The following is a 19,112-nucleotide window of genomic DNA, read 5'->3' as shown; positions in this document are numbered from 1 at the left end:
GAGAGCACAACGCAGAACACACACGCAACACAGAAACGCACAACACAGCAGTCCCAAGACTCACACCACATACCTCAAGGCCCAAAACTGCTCACAAAACACATGAAAAACTTTGCACAGGTACATACGGCACACACCATGAGACACACTAAACAAGCACAAGTGCGCAGTCGACATGTCTCACCTCATGCACGTAACTCAAACAGCCGAACACACACACTCACACACACACACAACCTCTCTACCACCACCGCACACAAATCACAGTCACACACACAAAACACCCACAGCACATACGAAACCACACACAACTGCCAGGAACACACACAACATCCATACAACCAACTACACATAACACGCACAACCACAAACATACAAGATAGAGCACACTCAGGCCCACACACTGTCAGGACAACACACTACACACAACACACACACAATAAGCGCACACACACAGCACACACACCACACAATGCTCAAATCACACACAATGCTCAAAATACCCAGACCACACAACACCTTCCCCATACGTAACACACAGGAATGCATGTAGACTGCAATCACACAACCCAGAACACAGTACATAACACAACACACAACACAGAGAAAGACACATCCCACACCGAACATGACAAAGGTGGCCACGCACCAGACACAGAACACAACCACCAACAGGATTCTCATCGAAAAGGCAAAAATATGCAAAACACCAGGATCCACTCAATGCACACAACACACGACTCATAACCACACATACCACACATAGCACGCCCCAGATAAAAACACAGAGAACAATGCAGCCAACAAGCAGCACAGAACCCATACCACGCACATTACATACACAGCACACACAACACGCAGAAAACAAACAAGACGCACAGATCACAGGCAACACAACGCGAAACGCACAAGAACACGCAGCACACAACATAGCACATCAGAGAAGCACACACAAACACCACAAATCACTACCATATACCAACAACGCAAGCAGCACCCCCCACACACAACAAACCCAACAAACACAACACAGATCAAACACGCACAACACACCGAAGAAAAACACATAACACCCCACCCACACTGCAACACATAAAGCAGAGACAAAATGACACACAGCACACCGTGCACAAGAATATACAACACAACAGACAGCACAAAGGACACACAAGACAAACAGTACGACACACACAGAACACACAAAACAGACGGCCACGCACAACACACACGGAAAGCGCCAGCACAACACATACAAGCACACACACACAAAATACCCACAACATGCAAACCCAGAGTACACGTAAAACCTCTCTACGCACAAAGAGCACATCACACTAAACAACACACTGCAAGCACAAGGGTCACAGAACTGCACACAATGCACTTGAACCACAGTTCTCAGAGTACACACAGCACACACATTGAGGCACACTGACCAAGGACGACCACACACAGTACACACATCTCACATTACGCTCATTGCTCAAACGGCCAAACACACGCGCACAGCCTCTCAAAGAGGACCACACACTGATCAGTCACACGTGCAAAACACACAACACATACAAAAAACCACATGCAACACACACACAAACTAAAACACAAAAACAACACCGAATTTACGCAAAACGCATTTCACACACTGCACGCATCACACAAAACACGGAAAGTGTAGAGCACACAGAGCCTCAACGACCGCACAATGCGAAACACAAAACACATACACAAAGCGTATCAGACAGCACACGCAAAACTCACAGGACACACAACATACACAATACGAACAGAGAAGCACCCGCACAACACACACACAACCGAGATCACACTACAATGCACAACACACAGCACATGTGCGGTCACATCGCACACTAAATGTTCATGAAGCAGAAAGCCATTCACAGAACACACAACATACTGAACCACAAACACGACACGCTACATTGAAGACAGAAAGCATGCAACACCCAAAGACACAGTGCACCAACGGACAACCCACAGCCACCCACAACCACACCAATCGCACAGCACAGCACAGAGAAATACACACAGAACATACACCACAAATAACAAAGACCCGAAGCCGCAAACATCACGTATGCAACACTCACAACACAGAGGAAACACCACACACAGGAAACACACACACAACCACACGAACACCACCACACGCACAAAACCAACAGATCACAGACATCACAGCAGAGAAACACACAATAACACGGCGCACAAAATGTAACCCAACATAGAATAAACACACAATCATGCAACAAACACCAGAAAACACGCCCTACGTGTAACAAAAGACAAACAACACACCGCACACACAACACAAACGCCAGCAAACGCAAAACAGGTCACAAAGAATGGCACACAGAACACACACCAGCATCACACACACAACGCACACATTAAAAGAAACACATCAAAACATTAGCACAAGGCACACAACAAAACAAATTGCGGAACAACACTTCACACAACACAAAGACACGTCACACACAAAAGAACCATCGCAACTCGTAACACACAGCAACCAGCATTAACAAGACAACACACACAGAAAGCCGCAACTACTACCTGCCACACACAAACCACACAAAGAAGCACCCACAGACAGACACACAAAGACACATAGAACACACACGACCACTTACAACGCACATGTCACCGCAAATGAAAGAATACACAGCACACACATCACAGTGGCATAAAAGCACACAATTCATGGCAAGACCACAGTTCACCAAGTACGCACAGCACACACAATGCGGTGCAGGACGCAAGCAAAACCACACGAAGACAGCACATCTCGCATCACACACAGAGCTCAAACACAGACACACACAAACTCACACACACACACACACACAGACACGAACTCTCAAACACAGCCAAACACAAATCACACACAACACATACAGAACCATACATAAAACACATAAACCACAAAAAACACACAAAGCACACATTTCACACACGACACACCACAACGCATAGCACACATTTCACACACGACACACCACATGCACAATCACGCACAGACACCCCACGCACGTGTCCACACAGGACGGCACTACGCAGAGCACGCTCACGGAACACCCGTAAAGTAACAAAACGACAGTCACAGGACACACAGCAGACGCACACCGCAACGCGCATAAATGCTCACAAAACACACAAACCCCGTTTGAGAGAGTATGCACAGCACACACGATGAGACACACTAAACAAGCCCAACCACACACAGGACCGCACATCGCACATCATCACGCACATAACAACCACAAACAAACCGACTCAAACGCAACCACGCACAAATCACAGTCACTCACGCAAAACACAAGCAACACACATAACACCAAGGCAAAACACACACAACCGACAAAGAACACACATAGCACACATTTTATGCATTCCACGCAACACACACAACCATGCAGACACACCACACATAACCTCACAACGGAGAGCACAACGCAGAACACACACGCAACACAGAAACGCACAACACAGCAGTCCCAAGACTCACACCACATACCTCAAGGCCCAAAACTGCTCACAAAACACATGAAAAACTTTGCACAGGTACATACGGCACACACCATGAGACACACTAAACAAGCACAAGTGCGCAGTCGACATGTCTCACCTCATGCACGTAACTCAAACAGCCGAACACACACACTCACACACACACACAACCTCTCTACCACCACCGCACACAAATCACAGTCACACACACAAAACACCCACAGCACATACGAAACCACACACAACTGCCAGGAACACACACAACATCCATACAACCAACTACACATAACACGCACAACCACAAACATACAAGATAGAGCACACTCAGGCCCACACACTGTCAGGACAACACACTACACACAACACACACACAATAAGCGCACACACACAGCACACACACCACACAATGCTCAAATCACACACAATGCTCAAAATACCCAGACCACACAACACCTTCCCCATACGTAACACACAGGAATGCATGTAGACTGCAATCACACAACCCAGAACACAGTACATAACACAACACACAACACAGAGAAAGACACATCCCACACCGAACATGACAAAGGTGGCCACGCACCAGACACAGAACACAACCACCAACAGGATTCTCATCGAAAAGGCAAAAATATGCAAAACACCAGGATCCACTCAATGCACACAACACACGACTCATAACCACACATACCACACATAGCACGCCCCAGATAAAAACACAGAGAACAATGCAGCCAACAAGCAGCACAGAACCCATACCACGCACATTACATACACAGCACACACAACACGCAGAAAACAAACAAGACGCACAGATCACAGGCAACACAACGCGAAACGCACAAGAACACGCAGCACACAACATAGCACATCAGAGAAGCACACACAAACACCACAAATCACTACCATATACCAACAACGCAAGCAGCACCCCCCACACACAACAAACCCAACAAACACAACACAGATCAAACACGCACAACACACCGAAGAAAAACACATAACACCCCACCCACACTGCAACACATAAAGCAGAGACAAAATGACACACAGCACACCGTGCACAAGAATATACAACACAACAGACAGCACAAAGGACACACAAGACAAACAGTACGACACACACAGAACACACAAAACAGACGGCCACGCACAACACACACGGAAAGCGCCAGCACAACACATACAAGCACACACACACAAAATACCCACAACATGCAAACCCAGAGTACACGTAAAACCTCTCTACGCACAAAGAGCACATCACACTAAACAACACACTGCAAGCACAAGGGTCACAGAACTGCACACAATGCACTTGAACCACAGTTCTCAGAGTACACACAGCACACACATTGAGGCACACTGACCAAGGACGACCACACACAGTACACACATCTCACATTACGCTCATTGCTCAAACGGCCAAACACACGCGCACAGCCTCTCAAAGAGGACCACACACTGATCAGTCACACGTGCAAAACACACAACACATACAAAAAACCACATGCAACACACACACAAACTAAAACACAAAAACAACACCGAATTTACGCAAAACGCATTTCACACACTGCACGCATCACACAAAACACGGAAAGTGTAGAGCACACAGAGCCTCAACGACCGCACAATGCGAAACACAAAACACATACACAAAGCGTATCAGACAGCACACGCAAAACTCACAGGACACACAACATACACAATACGAACAGAGAAGCACCCGCACAACACACACACAACCGAGATCACACTACAATGCACAACACACAGCACATGTGCGGTCACATCGCACACTAAATGTTCATGAAGCAGAAAGCCATTCACAGAACACACAACATACTGAACCACAAACACGACACGCTACATTGAAGACAGAAAGCATGCAACACCCAAAGACACAGTGCACCAACGGACAACCCACAGCCACCCACAACCACACCAATCGCACAGCACAGCACAGAGAAATACACACAGAACATACACCACAAATAACAAAGACCCGAAGCCGCAAACATCACGTATGCAACACTCACAACACAGAGGAAACACCACACACAGGAAACACACACACAACCACACGAACACCACCACACGCACAAAACCAACAGATCACAGACATCACAGCAGAGAAACACACAATAACACGGCGCACAAAATGTAACCCAACATAGAATAAACACACAATCATGCAACAAACACCAGAAAACACGCCCTACGTGTAACAAAAGACAAACAACACACCGCACACACAACACAAACCCCAGCAAACGCAAAACAGGTCACAAAGAATGGCACACAGAACACACACCAGCATCACACACACAACGCACACATTAAAAGAAACACATCAAAACATTAGCACAAGGCACACAACAAAACAAATTGCGGAACAACACTTCACACAACACAAAGACACGTCACACACAAAAGAACCATCGCAACTCGTAACACACAGCAACCAGCATTAACAAGACAACACACACAGAAAGCCGCAACTACTACCTGCCACACACAAACCACACAAAGAAGCACCCACAGACAGACACACAAAGACACATAGAACACACACGACCACTTACAACGCACATGTCACCGCAAATGAAAGAATACACAGCACACACATCACAGTGGCATAAAAGCACACAATTCATGGCAAGACCACAGTTCACCAAGTACGCACAGCACACACAATGCGGTGCAGGACGCAAGCAAAACCACACGAAGACAGCACATCTCGCATCACACACAGAGCTCAAACACAGACACACACAAACTCACACACACACACACACACAGACACGAACTCTCAAACACAGCCAAACACAAATCACACACAACACATACAGAACCATACATAAAACACATAAACCACAAAAAACACACAAAGCACACATTTCACACACGACACACCACAACGCATAGCACACATTTCACACACGACACACCACATGCACAATCACGCACAGACACCCCACGCACGTGTCCACACAGGACGGCACTACGCAGAGCACGCTCACGGAACACCCGTAAAGTAACAAAACGACAGTCACAGGACACACAGCAGACGCACACCGCAACGCGCATAAATGCTCACAAAACACACAAACCCCGTTTGAGAGAGTATGCACAGCACACACGATGAGACACACTAAACAAGCCCAACCACACACAGGACCGCACATCGCACATCATCACGCACATAACAACCACAAACAAACCGACTCAAACGCAACCACGCACAAATCACAGTCACTCACGCAAAACACAAGCAACACACATAACACCAAGGCAAAACACACACAACCGACAAAGAACACACATAGCACACATTTTATGCATTCCACGCAACACACACAACCATGCAGACACACCACACATAACCTCACAACGGAGAGCACAACGCAGAACACACACGCAACACAGAAACGCACAACACAGCAGTCCCAAGACTCACACCACATACCTCAAGGCCCAAAACTGCTCACAAAACACATGAAAAACTTTGCACAGGTACATACGGCACACACCATGAGACACACTAAACAAGCACAAGTGCGCAGTCGACATGTCTCACCTCATGCACGTAACTCAAACAGCCGAACACACACACTCACACACACACACAACCTCTCTACCACCACCGCACACAAATCACAGTCACACACACAAAACACCCACAGCACATACGAAACCACACACAACTGCCAGGAACACACACAACATCCATACAACCAACTACACATAACACGCACAACCACAAACATACAAGATAGAGCACACTCAGGCCCACACACTGTCAGGACAACACACTACACACAACACACACACAATAAGCGCACACACACAGCACACACACCACACAATGCTCAAATCACACACAATGCTCAAAATACCCAGACCACACAACACCTTCCCCATACGTAACACACAGGAATGCATGTAGACTGCAATCACACAACCCAGAACACAGTACATAACACAACACACAACACAGAGAAAGACACATCCCACACCGAACATGACAAAGGTGGCCACGCACCAGACACAGAACACAACCACCAACAGGATTCTCATCGAAAAGGCAAAAATATGCAAAACACCAGGATCCACTCAATGCACACAACACACGACTCATAACCACACATACCACACATAGCACGCCCCAGATAAAAACACAGAGAACAATGCAGCCAACAAGCAGCACAGAACCCATACCACGCACATTACATACACAGCACACACAACACGCAGAAAACAAACAAGACGCACAGATCACAGGCAACACAACGCGAAACGCACAAGAACACGCAGCACACAACATAGCACATCAGAGAAGCACACACAAACACCACAAATCACTACCATATACCAACAACGCAAGCAGCACCCCCCACACACAACAAACCCAACAAACACAACACAGATCAAACACGCACAACACACCCAAGAAAAAAAAATAACACCCCACCCACACTGCAACACATAAAGCAGAGACAAAATGACACACAGCACACCGTGCACAAGAATATACAACACAACAGACAGCACAAAGGACACACAAGACAAACAGTACGACACACACAGAACACACAAAACAGACGGCCACGCACAACACACACGGAAAGCGCCAGCACAACACATACAAGCACACACACACAAAATACCCACAACATGCAAACCCAGAGTACACGTAAAACCTCTCTACGCACAAAGAGCACATCACACTAAACAACACACTGCAAGCACAAGGGTCACAGAACTGCACACAATGCACTTGAACCACAGTTCTCAGAGTACACACAGCACACACATTGAGGCACACTGACCAAGGACGACCACACACAGTACACACATCTCACATTACGCTCATTGCTCAAACGGCCAAACACACGCGCACAGCCTCTCAAAGAGGACCACACACTGATCAGTCACACGTGCAAAACACACAACACATACAAAAAACCACATGCAACACACACACAAACTAAAACACAAAAACAACACCGAATTTACGCAAAACGCATTTCACACACTGCACGCATCACACAAAACACGGAAAGTGTAGAGCACACAGAGCCTCAACGACCGCACAATGCGAAACACAAAACACATACACAAAGCGTATCAGACAGCACACGCAAAACTCACAGGACACACAACATACACAATACGAACAGAGAAGCACCCGCACAACACACACACAACCGAGATCACACTACAATGCACAACACACAGCACATGTGCGGTCACATCGCACACTAAATGTTCATGAAGCAGAAAGCCATTCACAGAACACACAACATACTGAACCACAAACACGACACGCTACATTGAAGACAGAAAGCATGCAACACCCAAAGACACAGTGCACCAACGGACAACCCACAGCCACCCACAACCACACCAATCGCACAGCACAGCACAGAGAAATACACACAGAACATACACCACAAATAACAAAGACCCGAAGCCGCAAACATCACGTATGCAACACTCACAACACAGAGGAAACACCACACACAGGAAACACACACACAACCACACGAACACCACCACACGCACAAAACCAACAGATCACAGACATCACAGCAGAGAAACACACAATAACACGGCGCACAAAATGTAACCCAACATAGAATAAACACACAATCATGCAACAAACACCAGAAAACACGCCCTACGTGTAACAAAAGACAAACAACACACCGCACACACAACACAAACCCCAGCAAACGCAAAACAGGTCACAAAGAATGGCACACAGAACACACACCAGCATCACACACACAACGCACACATTAAAAGAAACACATCAAAACATTAGCACAAGGCACACAACAAAACAAATTGCGGAACAACACTTCACACAACACAAAGACACGTCACACACAAAAGAACCATCGCAACTCGTAACACACAGCAACCAGCATTAACAAGACAACACACACAGAAAGCCGCAACTACTACCTGCCACACACAAACCACACAAAGAAGCACCCAGACAGACACACAAAGACACATAGAACACACACGACCACTTACAACGCACATGTCACCGCAAATGAAAGAATACACAGCACACACATCACAGTGGCATAAAAGCACACAATTCATGGCAAGACCACAGTTCACCAAGTACGCACAGCACACACAATGCGGTGCAGGACGCAAGCAAAACCACACGAAGACAGCACATCTCGCATCACACACAGAGCTCAAACACAGACACACACAAACTCACACACACACACACACACAGACACGAACTCTCAAACACAGCCAAACACAAATCACACACAACACATACAGAACCATACATAAAACACATAAACCACAAAAAACACACAAAGCACACATTTCACACACGACACACCACAACGCATAGCACACATTTCACACACGACACACCACATGCACAATCACGCACAGACACCCCACGCACGTGTCCACACAGGACGGCACTACGCAGAGCACGCTCACGGAACACCCGTAAAGTAACAAAACGACAGTCACAGGACACACAGCAGACGCACACCGCAACGCGCATAAATGCTCACAAAACACACAAACCCCGTTTGAGAGAGTATGCACAGCACACACGATGAGACACACTAAACAAGCCCAACCACACACAGGACCGCACATCGCACATCATCACGCACATAACAACCACAAACAAACCGACTCAAACGCAACCACGCACAAATCACAGTCACTCACGCAAAACACAAGCAACACACATAACACCAAGGCAAAACACACACAACCGACAAAGAACACACATAGCACACATTTTATGCATTCCACGCAACACACACAACCATGCAGACACACCACACATAACCTCACAACGGAGAGCACAACGCAGAACACACACGCAACACAGAAACGCACAACACAGCAGTCCCAAGACTCACACCACATACCTCAAGGCCCAAAACTGCTCACAAAACACATGAAAAACTTTGCACAGGTACATACGGCACACACCATGAGACACACTAAACAAGCACAAGTGCGCAGTCGACATGTCTCACCTCATGCACGTAACTCAAACAGCCGAACACACACACTCACACACACACACAACCTCTCTACCACCACCGCACACAAATCACAGTCACACACACAAAACACCCACAGCACATACGAAACCACACACAACTGCCAGGAACACACACAACATCCATACAACCAACTACACATAACACGCACAACCACAAACATACAAGATAGAGCACACTCAGGCCCACACACTGTCAGGACAACACACTACACACAACACACACACAATAAGCGCACACACACAGCACACACACCACACAATGCTCAAATCACACACAATGCTCAAAATACCCAGACCACACAACACCTTCCCCATACGTAACACACAGGAATGCATGTAGACTGCAATCACACAACCCAGAACACAGTACATAACACAACACACAACACAGAGAAAGACACATCCCACACCGAACATGACAAAGGTGGCCACGCACCAGACACAGAACACAACCACCAACAGGATTCTCATCGAAAAGGCAAAAATATGCAAAACACCAGGATCCACTCAATGCACACAACACACGACTCATAACCACACATACCACACATAGCACGCCCCAGATAAAAACACAGAGAACAATGCAGCCAACAAGCAGCACAGAACCCATACCACGCACATTACATACACAGCACACACAACACGCAGAAAACAAACAAGACGCACAGATCACAGGCAACACAACGCGAAACGCACAAGAACACGCAGCACACAACATAGCACATCAGAGAAGCACACACAAACACCACAAATCACTACCATATACCAACAACGCAAGCAGCACCCCCCACACACAACAAACCCAACAAACACAACACAGATCAAACACGCACAACACACCGAAGAAAAACACATAACACCCCACCCACACTGCAACACATAAAGCAGAGACAAAATGACACACAGCACACCGTGCACAAGAATATACAACACAACAGACAGCACAAAGGACACACAAGACAAACAGTACGACACACACAGAACACACAAAACAGACGGCCACGCACAACACACACGGAAAGCGCCAGCACAACACATACAAGCACACACACACAAAATACCCACAACATGCAAACCCAGAGTACACGTAAAACCTCTCTACGCACAAAGAGCACATCACACTAAACAACACACTGCAAGCACAAGGGTCACAGAACTGCACACAATGCACTTGAACCACAGTTCTCAGAGTACACACAGCACACACATTGAGGCACACTGACCAAGGACGACCACACACAGTACACACATCTCACATTACGCTCATTGCTCAAACGGCCAAACACACGCGCACAGCCTCTCAAAGAGGACCACACACTGATCAGTCACACGTGCAAAACACACAACACATACAAAAAACCACATGCAACACACACACAAACTAAAACACAAAAACAACACCGAATTTACGCAAAACGCATTTCACACACTGCACGCATCACACAAAACACGGAAAGTGTAGAGCACACAGAGCCTCAACGACCGCACAATGCGAAACACAAAACACATACACAAAGCGTATCAGACAGCACACGCAAAACTCACAGGACACACAACATACACAATACGAACAGAGAAGCACCCGCACAACACACACACAACCGAGATCACACTACAATGCACAACACACAGCACATGTGCGGTCACATCGCACACTAAATGTTCATGAAGCAGAAAGCCATTCACAGAACACACAACATACTGAACCACAAACACGACACGCTACATTGAAGACAGAAAGCATGCAACACCCAAAGACACAGTGCACCAACGGACAACCCACAGCCACCCACAACCACACCAATCGCACAGCACAGCACAGAGAAATACACACAGAACATACACCACAAATAACAAAGACCCGAAGCCGCAAACATCACGTATGCAACACTCACAACACAGAGGAAACACCACACACAGGAAACACACACACAACCACACGAACACCACCACACGCACAAAACCAACAGATCACAGACATCACAGCAGAGAAACACACAATAACACGGCGCACAAAATGTAACCCAACATAGAATAAACACACAATCATGCAACAAACACCAGAAAACACGCCCTACGTGTAACAAAAGACAAACAACACACCGCACACACAACACAAACCCCAGCAAACGCAAAACAGGTCACAAAGAATGGCACACAGAACACACACCAGCATCACACACACAACGCACACATTAAAAGAAACACATCAAAACATTAGCACAAGGCACACAACAAAACAAATTGCGGAACAACACTTCACACAACACAAAGACACGTCACACACAAAAGAACCATCGCAACTCGTAACACACAGCAACCAGCATTAACAAGACAACACACACAGAAAGCCGCAACTACTACCTGCCACACACAAACCACACAAAGAAGCACCCACAGACACACAAAGACACATAGAACACACACGACCACTTACAACGCACATGGCACCGCAAATGAAAGAATACACAGCACACACATCACAGTGGCATAAAAGCACACAATTCATGGCAAGACCACAGTTCACCAAGTACGCACAGCACACACAATGCGGTGCAGGACGCAAGCAAAACCACACGAAGACAGCACATCTCGCATCACACACAGAGCTCAAACACAGACACACACAAACTCACACACACACACACACACAGACACGAACTCTCAAACACAGCCAAACACAAATCACACACAACACATACAGAACCATACATAAAACACATAAACCACAAAAAACACACAAAGCACACATTTCACACACGACACACCACAACGCATAGCACACATTTCACACACGACACACCACATGCACAATCACGCACAGACACCCCACGCACGTGTCCACACAGGACGGCACTACGCAGAGCACGCTCACGGAACACCCGTAAAGTAACAAAACGACAGTCACAGGACACACAGCAGACGCACACCGCAACGCGCATAAATGCTCACAAAACACACAAACCCCGTTTGAGAGAGTATGCACAGCACACACGATGAGACACACTAAACAAGCCCAACCACACACAGGACCGCACATCGCACATCATCACGCACATAACAACCACAAACAAACCGACTCAAACGCAACCACGCACAAATCACAGTCACTCACGCAAAACACAAGCAACACACATAACACCAAGGCAAAACACACACAACCGACAAAGAACACACATAGCACACATTTTATGCATTCCACGCAACACACACAACCATGCAGACACACCACACATAACCTCACAACGGAGAGCACAACGCAGAACACACACGCAACACAGAAACGCACAACACAGCAGTCCCAAGACTCACACCACATACCTCAAGGCCCAAAACTGCTCACAAAACACATGAAAAACTTTGCACAGGTACATACGGCACACACCATGAGACACACTAAACAAGCACAAGTGCGCAGTCGACATGTCTCACCTCATGCACGTAACTCAAACAGCCGAACACACACACTCACACACACACACAACCTCTCTACCACCACCGCACACAAATCACAGTCACACACACAAAACACCCACAGCACATACGAAACCACACACAACTGCCAGGAACACACACAACATCCATACAACCAACTACACATAACACGCACAACCACAAACATACAAGATAGAGCACACTCAGGCCCACACACTGTCAGGACAACACACTACACACAACACACACACAATAAGCGCACACACACAGCACACACACCACACAATGCTCAAATCACACACAATGCTCAAAATACCCAGACCACACAACACCTTCCCCATACGTAACACACAGGAATGCATGTAGACTGCAATCACACAACCCAGAACACAGTACATAACACAACACACAACACAGAGAAAGACACATCCCACACCGAACATGACAAAGGTGGCCACGCACCAGACACAGAACACAACCACCAACAGGATTCTCATCGAAAAGGCAAAAATATGCAAAACACCAGGATCCACTCAATGCACACAACACACGACTCATAACCACACATACCACACATAGCACGCCCCAGATAAAAACACAGAGAACAATGCAGCCAACAAGCAGCACAGAACCCATACCACGCACATTACATACACAGCACACACAACACGCAGAAAACAAGACGCACAGATCACAGGCAACACAACGCGAAACGCACAAGAACACGCAGCACACAACATAGCACATCAGAGAAGCACACACAAACACCACAAATCACTACCATATACCAACAACGCAAGCAGCACCCCCCACACACAACAAACCCAACAAACACAACACAGATCAAACACGCACAACACACCGAAGAAAAACACATAACACCCCACCCACACTGCAACACATAAAGCAGAGACAAAATGACACACAGCACACCGTGCACAAGAATATACAACACAACAGACAGCACAAAGGACACACAAGACAAACAGTACGACACACACAGAACACACAAAACAGACGGCCACGCACAACACACACGGAAAGCGCCAGCACAACACATACAAGCACACACACACAAAATACCCACAACATGCAAACCCAGAGTACACGTAAAACCTCTCTACGCACAAAGAGCACATCACACTAAACAACACACTGCAAGCACAAGGGTCACAGAACTGCACACAATGCACTTGAACCACAGTTCTCAGAGTACACACAGCACACACATTGAGGCACACTGACCAAGGACGACCACACACAGTACACACATCTCACATTACGCTCATTGCTCAAACGGCCAAACACACGCGCACAGCCTCTCAAAGAGGACCACACACTGATCAGTCACACGTGCAAAACACACAACACATACAAAAAACCACATGCAACACACACACAAACTAAAACACAAAAACAACACCGAATTTACGCAAAACGCATTTCACACACTGCACGCATCACACAAAACACGGAAAGTGTAGAGCACACAGAGCCTCAACGACCGCACAATGCGAAACACAAAACACATACACAAAGCGTATCAGACAGCACACGCAAAACTCACAGGACACACAACATACACAATACGAACAGAGAAGCACCCGCACAACACACACACAACCGAGATCACACTACAATGCACAACACACAGCACATGTGCGGTCACATCGCACACTAAATGTTCATGAAGCAGAAAGCCATTCACAGAACACACAACATACTGAACCACAAACACGACACGCTACATTGAAGACAGAAAGCATGCAACACCCAAAGACACAGTGCACCAACGGACAACCCACAGCCACCCACAACCACACCAATCGCACAGCACAGCACAGAGAAATACACACAGAACATACACCACAAATAACAAAGACCCGAAGCCGCAAACATCACGTATGCAACACTCACAACACAGAGGAAACACCACACACAGGAAACACACACACAACCACACGAACACCACCACACGCACAAAACCAACAGATCACAGACATCACAGCAGAGAAACACACAATAACACGGCGCACAAAATGTAACCCAACATAGAATAAACACACAATCATGCAACAAACACCAGAAAACACGCCCTACGTGTAACAAAAGACAAACAACACACCGCACACACAACACAAACCCCAGCAAACGCAAAACAGGTCACAAAGAATGGCACACAGAACACACACCAGCATCACACACACAACGCACACATTAAAAGAAACACATCAAAACATTAGCACAAGGCACACAACAAAACAAATTGCGGAACAACACTTCACACAACACAAAGACACGTCACACACAAAAGAACCATCGCAACTCGTAACACACAGCAACCAGCATTAACAAGACAACACACACAGAAAGCCGCAACTACTACCTGCCACACACAAACCACACAAAGAAGCACCCACAGACACACAAAGACACATAGAACACACACGACCACTTACAACGCACATGGCACCGCAAATGAAAGAATACACAGCACACACATCACAGTGGCATAAAAGCACACAATTCATGGCAAGACCACAGTTCACCAAGTACGCACAGCACACACAATGCGGTGCAGGACGCAAGCAAAACCACACGAAGACAGCACATCTCGCATCACACACAGAGCTCAAACACAGACACACACAAACTCACACACACACACACACACAGACACGAACTCTCAAACACAGCCAAACACAAATCACACACAACACATACAGAACCATACATAAAACACATAAACCACAAAAAACACACAAAGCACACATTTCACACACGACACACCACAACGCATAGCACACATTTCACACACGACACACCACATGCACAATCACGCACAGACACCCCACGCACGTGTCCACACAGGACGGCACTACGCAGAGCACGCTCACGGAACACCCGTAAAGTAACAAAACGACAGTCACAGGACACACAGCAGACGCACACCGCAACGCGCATAAATGCTCACAAAACACACAAACCCCGTTTGAGAGAGTATGCACAGCACACACGATGAGACACACTAAACAAGCCCAACCACACACAGGACCGCACATCGCACATCATCACGCACATAACAACCACAAACAAACCGACTCAAACGCAACCACGCACAAATCACAGTCACTCACGCAAAACACAAGCAACACACATAACACCAAGGCAAAACACACACAACCGACAAAGAACACACATAGCACACATTTTATGCATTCCACGCAACACACACAACCATGCAGACACACCACACATAACCTCACAACGGAGAGCACAACGCAGAACACACACGCAACACAGAAACGCACAACACAGCAGTCCCAAGACTCACACCACATACCTCAAGGCCCAAAACTGCTCACAAAACACATGAAAAACTTTGCACAGGTACATACGGCACACACCATGAGACACACTAAACAAGCACAAGTGCGCAGTCGACATGTCTCACCTCATGCACGTAACTCAAACAGCCGAACACACACACTCACACACACACACAACCTCTCTACCACCACCGCACACAAATCACAGTCACACACACAAAACACCCACAGCACATACGAAACCACACACAACTGCCAGGAACACACACAACATCCATACAACCAACTACACATAACACGCACAACCACAAACATACAAGATAGAGCACACTCAGGCCCACACACTGTCAGGACAACACACTACACACAACACACACACAATAAGCGCACACACACAGCACACACACCACACAATGCTCAAATCACACACAATGCTCAAAATACCCAGACCACACAACACCTTCCCCATACGTAACACACAGGAATGCATGTAGACTGCAATCACACAACCCAGAACACAGTACATAACACAACACACAACACAGAGAAAGACACATCCCACACCGAACATGACAAAGGTGGCCACGCACCAGACACAGAACACAACCACCAACAGGATTCTCATCGAAAAGGCAAAAATATGCAAAACACCAGGATCCACTCAATGCACACAACACACGACTCATAACCACACATACCACACATAGCACGCCCCAGATAAAAACACAGAGAACAATGCAGCCAACAAGCAGCACAGAACCCATACCACGCACATTACATACACAGCACACACAACACGCAGAAAACAAACAAGACGCACAGATCACAGGCAACACAACGCGAAACGCACAAGAACACGCAGCACACAACATAGCACATCAGAGAAGCACACACAAACACCACAAATCACTACCATATACCAACAACGCAAGCAGCACCCCCCACACACAACAAACCCAACAAACACAACACAGATCAAACACGCACAACACACCGAAGAAAAACACATAACACCCCACCCACACTGCAACACATAAAGCAGAGACAAAATGACACACAGCACACCGTGCACAAGAATATACAACACAACAGACAGCACAAAGGACACACAAGACAAACAGTACGACACACACAGAACACACAAAACAGACGGCCACGCACAACACACACGGAAAGCGCCAGCACAACACATACAAGCACACACACACAAAATACCCACAACATGCAAACCCAGAGTACACGTAAAACCTCTCTACGCACAAAGAGCACATCACACTAAACAACACACTGCAAGCACAAGGGTCACAGAACTGCACACAATGCACTTGAACCACAGTTCTCAGAGTACACACAGCACACACATTGAGGCACACTGACCAAGGACGACCACACACAGTACACACATCTCACATTACGCTCATTGCTCAAACGGCCAAACACACGCGCACAGCCTCTCAAAGAGGACCACACACTGATCAGTCACACGTGCAAAACACACAACACATACAAAAAACCACATGCAACACACACACAAACTAAAACACAAAAACAACACCGAATTTACGCAAAACGCATTTCACACACTGCACGCATCACACAAAACACGGAAAGTGTAGAGCACACAGAGCCTCAACGACCGCACAATGCGAAACACAAAACACATACACAAAGCGTATCAGACAGCACACGCAAAACTCACAGGACACACAACATACACAATACGAACAGAGAAGCACCCGCAC

Source organism: Manis javanica, chromosome 3, assembly GCF_040802235.1.
Source record: "Manis javanica isolate MJ-LG chromosome 3, MJ_LKY, whole genome shotgun sequence".
Classification (NCBI taxonomy): domain Eukaryota; kingdom Metazoa; phylum Chordata; class Mammalia; order Pholidota; family Manidae; genus Manis; species Manis javanica.
Note: the sequence above shows the minus strand (reverse complement) of the source record.